This window comes from Panthera onca, chromosome F2 (assembly GCF_046562875.1).
Source record: "Panthera onca isolate mPanOnc1 chromosome F2, mPanOnc1 haplotype 2, whole genome shotgun sequence".
Classification (NCBI taxonomy): Eukaryota; Metazoa; Chordata; class Mammalia; order Carnivora; family Felidae; genus Panthera; species Panthera onca.
The window spans coordinates 11809871-11815056 of NC_138356.1; the positions used below are offsets into that span (position 1 = coordinate 11809871).

The 5186-nt window shown below is 42.5% G+C and overlaps 1 pseudogene; it reads left to right on the forward strand.

Annotated features, from left to right (window-relative positions):
* On the forward strand, nt 1–4879 carry LOC144615063 (mitotic spindle assembly checkpoint protein MAD2A-like; annotated as a pseudogene).
* Nucleotides 4880–5186: the final 307 nt, after the last annotated feature.

A 5186-nucleotide genomic window follows, 5' to 3' on the forward strand; every position in this document is an offset into this window, starting at 1 on the left:
ATGCTGCCTTCTGAAGACCCTGTCCTCAGGGTTAGACACACCAGCCCACTGTTCCCAGGCAAAGAGGTGACAGTTGCTGACCTGTACGAAAGGTTGGGGCACTGGGGGAGGAATGGGGGAATGGCTTATTTAATGAGGAGAAAAAGAAAAGTGTAATTCAAGGAGCAGCGTTTGATTACTCTGCTATTGTAGGGATCGATCTTCCATAACAAACACATGAAACATTAACAGAACAAAATGATTGCAAAGTCATCTTAAGACAAGGTCTATGCATGAACTAAATTAGGGGCTGTGGATAAAATCAGACAATACTTGGATTAACTTCATCCTTTCCTTTGCATTCAGATTCTGCTCAGGATGTTCTATAGGAAAGATCACGAGGTGCGTAGCTTGGGGCCAATATTTCCCAAGTAGAGCAAAGATGCTTCACTGGACTCCAGTGTTCAGGGAGATCTGCCTTTACTAGATGTTGTGAGTGGCTTTGTACAATAAGCTGGTTTCTTTTGTCAGACGAGTTCTCTTTCAAGCTGGCTGAGAGTTTATTTTTTACTCTGTATGAAAATTCTACAGAGAACCTAATAGCACAGAATGGAGTCCAGAAATCATTTGTAATACTCAACCACAACATGGATTTTATTTTATGCCTCCTTCTAAATAAGTCTTTTCTAAATATATTTTAGAGGGCTGACGGCACATAAAAGGGAGCTATTAAGGAGAACCACAGGGTGTCCGTGATGGGAAGGGCTGATTATCACTGACAGCCTCCAACTTTGGAATTCATGGAAAGGCAAACCACAAATATTTCAGAGAGACTAGCAAGCAGATAAATTTTATGCCACATTGCCCTTCTCCCTTCTCCTCTTCCCTCTCCCCTGCCTTCCCAATTTCTTCTCAAATGGTACATCTGGGTGAGGTGTTCTGGGAAGCCTTCTTGTGTCAACACAATCAACATAATACAGACACATCAGCATCTTTTTAAAAGGTAAGCTTGCTCAGTCCAGAGCAGCCTTCTAATTAGAAAGTGCTATATTTACTTATACCCTCCTTTGCACGGCATTAGGAGGCATTATTCTGCAGTAGGATACTCTGAGAAAAGCTCCGTGCTTTCCAAACGCTGGATTTCAGGGAGGTCCTCGGCAAAACTGTGAAGCGAATTTGAATCTTTTCCTTCATTCAGGTTTCAGTCTGTGACCTTGCACCCAGATCCCATGAATAGAACATTGTCCTCACAGGGCAGAGGCTCAATAACTGGACATTTTCTGGGTCCCTGAATTTGTACAATGAGATATCAACTCCAATCTGTGAGCACAATGCTCCAGTGGCTGCAAGAAATGGCAGCAATATTGATGTCTTTCAATGTAGATCACATCATTCACCCTGCAGAGCTCAATAAAATGATACTGTAGTTAACAAGTTTTATAACACAAAGTTACTTTAAAACATGGAACTAATCAGAGGGAAGCCTGTGTGTGCATGTCACTGCCAGGTTTAATTGTCAATAAATAAACAAAGATTTGCTTCACCTATTGTCATGTATATCCAGTAAGTCATTAATCTAAACTAATGAAGCTTAAGATATATGACAGACAGTTTTTATGGAGCGCCTCCTTAATGATATGTTTGCTTTTCATTTCAATGCCAAGAGCCCATTATCAAGAAAGCAGCACATTATGGTCCAAACGCATTGAAATCTACAGCACTACCCTTTGTTCTGAGTTCACAATAAGCTGTGCTTACACTTACATATTCATGTACTCTCGGAGATGAAAAGCGTTAGTTAGAAATGGATAAAGGAGGCGGGGGGGGGGGGGGGGGGCGGTGGGCATGCGTCTCATGCTCCTGTTCTGCTGTGGGGTTTCCCCCCTCTGGATTTTTAAGCTCACCTGGAAAGAAAAAGGAAACGAAACCCAGTCCAATTCATGCACACAACCATTTTGAAAAACGTGAGTGAATTTGTATCATAAACACAATGAGTCCTAATCACTAAGGAACACAAACCAGGGAAGCCAAGCTGCAACCGAGTAGCCGCCAGATAATAAAAGCAAGGCTTCTACAATTATTTCAATGTTTGCATTAGTCCTAAAGCTTTGATGGTTTCCAAAGATGAAGCAATTATTTCTTATTCTGCTTGCAGTGTGGAGGAGAATAACGTGGACAAGTTAACACCTGTCAAACAATAATGGTCCCAATACCTGGTAACACGACAAATGCGAAAGAGTTGATCCTTTGGGCCAACGCCACCCAGAGACGGTTGTAGGCTCCAAAGGCCAAATGAAAGATTCAGTCACGTTGCAGTTGGTTTACATAAATCTGGAGAATTGTGCCTTAAAGGAGACTAGATTCCAGGAGGACACAATATATCTGTGTGTAGGAAAGGACAAAGGACTATTACTATGTATGACCAGGAATCTAGACTACCTTGTTTCTCAGTGCATTTCCAGCACCTTCCATAGTCCCTGGCTCAGGGAGGGTACTTTGTGAACATTTACTTAGTTATGTAAGTGAGAGGAAGAGAAAGGAAGAGAAAGATTTTTGAAAACTTCCCTGGAAACACCTTCTTCTCTTCCATTCCATTCTGTCATTTTCTCTAGTAAAAGCAGGAAGGCCTCCACTGTCAAGTGCTTTCTCTTCTCTGTCTTTGGGGTCTTGCAAGAAGGGCCTTTATGAAATCATACTTCGGGGCGCCTGGGTGGCTCAGTCGGTTGAGCGTCCGACTTCGGCCCAGGTCATGATCTCATGGCTCGTGAGTTTGAGCCCCACGTCGGGCTCTGGGCTGATGGCTCAGAGCCTGGAGCCTGCTTCATATTCTGGGTCTCCCTCTCTCTCTCTGCCCTCTCCCGCTCATGCTGTCTCTCTCTGCCTCTCAAAACTAAATAAAATAAACATTAAAAAATTTTTTTTAATTTAAAAAATTTTTAAAAATTAAAAAAAAGAAATTATAGTTCATCCCTTCTTGAATGTTCTACTTGTTCAAACCAAAACAGAACTCAATCCATTCCTTCTGGAGATACTCACAGAGCATCCATGAGCCCGATTGGTATGCGGACCCTCATGGAGCTCACAGACACACATTTAGACCATTAGACAATTTTGTAAGCAGCCTTTTTGGATGTGTAAACAAAGTTCTAAGTGCCACAGGGGCACAAAGGAGTTTGATTGTGAGTGGGGAGTTCAGGGAAGTTTTCTTAGGACACATGTCTTATGAACTAGGCCCTGGAGGGTGGCTCAGCACTTGACAGGCAGACAAGTGAGTGTTCCACGAAGAAGGGTAGGACAAACAAACTAACAGAGCATGATAAAGCACTGAGTGTTCAAGAATCAGCAAGTGGTCCAGTGTCCTAAACACTGCACACCATGAAATGAGACAGAAAAAGGTACTCTAGAACAGATTCTGATAAATGGCCTTAATCATAAGACAGCTACTATTCCTTTAGCATTTATTATTCTAAGCACATAGGCATTTACTTTCATAATAAACCTCATTTTTGAGTGGGGCTTCCAGAGTAAATGACTCATCCAAAGTCATGGATGTATGTACGTACTTGAACTCAATCAGGTCCATGACTATCTAAGTGCAAAGCCCAGGCTCTTCATCATCATTTTTTTTTTTTAAACAAATGCCAGGACAGAGTAGCCTGAACATTTGTAAACCCTTTTAATGTAGGGCCTTTTCACAACACTTCCATGGATTTCTACAGACCTTCTCAGGCCTATATGTAGAAAAAGAGAATTCTGAGGAAGGAGGTAAAAACTAAGGAAGAGTTCATTATTACACCCATGGTTTTTTATGAAGAAGGCTAAAATAGCAGGTGACTGCGTTGGCTAATTAGGGACAAGCTTGGTTTTAGGGAAGTGCTATTTCCTTGTTGCTTCCAGAACAGTCATGTATCTCCTAAGGTGCTCAAGGCCACATCAGGTGCTCTGTATGGAAACTAGGGTCCTGAGACTGGAAATAATAACAAAAAGAAATAAATATTAAAAAACCACTGATACTTTTGAAACGAGTGGCGGGGAAGTGCTGTGGGAGTTCCCTGTCTCTGTCTGCCAGGTGGAGCCTGCTCCTTCGCTCCACTGTCTATAGGCCTGCCCTTGGCACTGCAGCTGCCCCCAGAAGTGCCGAAGTCATGGCCAAGTTCTCATTTGGCTTCAACACCATTTTACATCAGCATGCCATATAACCATCTGAAACCTTTACTAGAGTGCAGAAATATGGACTCGCCTTGCTTGTAACCACTGATCATAAATACCTAGAGGCGCCACAGTGGCTCAGGTGGTTGAGCATCTGACTTCCGCTCAGGTCATGATCTCACAACTCTTGAGTTCGAGCCCCACGTCGGGCTCTGTGCTGACAGCTCAGAGCCTGGAGCCTGCTTCAGATTCTGTGTCTCCCTCTCTCTCTGTCCCCTCCTGCTCATTTTCTTTCTCTCTCAGAGTAAATAAACCTTAAAAAAAAAAAAAAAAAAAAAGACCTAAATAATGGGGTGGGACAACCAAAAGATTGGTTGCATAAGTGTTCAGTTCAGAAGCTGGAGACAGTCATCTCGAATATTGAAAGTGGTGAGGTCCTTGAAAGGTGGCAATTGATATTGACTGCGACAAGACAGCAAAAGATGACAGTGCACCCAGAGAAAAGTCTCCAAAACTTATCCAAGATGAAATCCGTTCCGTGATCAGACGGATCACAGCTACAGTGACATTCCTGCCACTGTTGGAAGTTTCCTGTTCCACTGATTTGTACAAGGATATGGTTGTACCTGAAAAATGGAAAGGGTTGGGACCACAGTTCATTACGAATTCTGAGGAGGTCTGTCTTCATTCATCTGCCACGATCCACAAAGAAAACAGCATGGTGGCCTACAAAATTCGTGTCAATGACTGAGGATAAGATAAGGACAATGATGTACTGGTAATTCTCACATGTGATTTTCCTGAAACCAAGTCAACCAGAGTTGATACATTTTGTTTCATTGGTTAATTTTTAGATTGGGGGTGGGGGTGGGGGCAACGTAACACTAGACTTCCGTTGAACTGTACGTAATTGTTCCATTTTTGGGTACCTGTATGACTTTATACAGGGTTGACATAAATTATTGCACACTGTTCAAAAGGGAACTAACAGATTAACCCAGCATTGTTATGTCAATTCCTTTAAGGTGGTAACTGTAGATGGAAAGCTGTTGCTATAA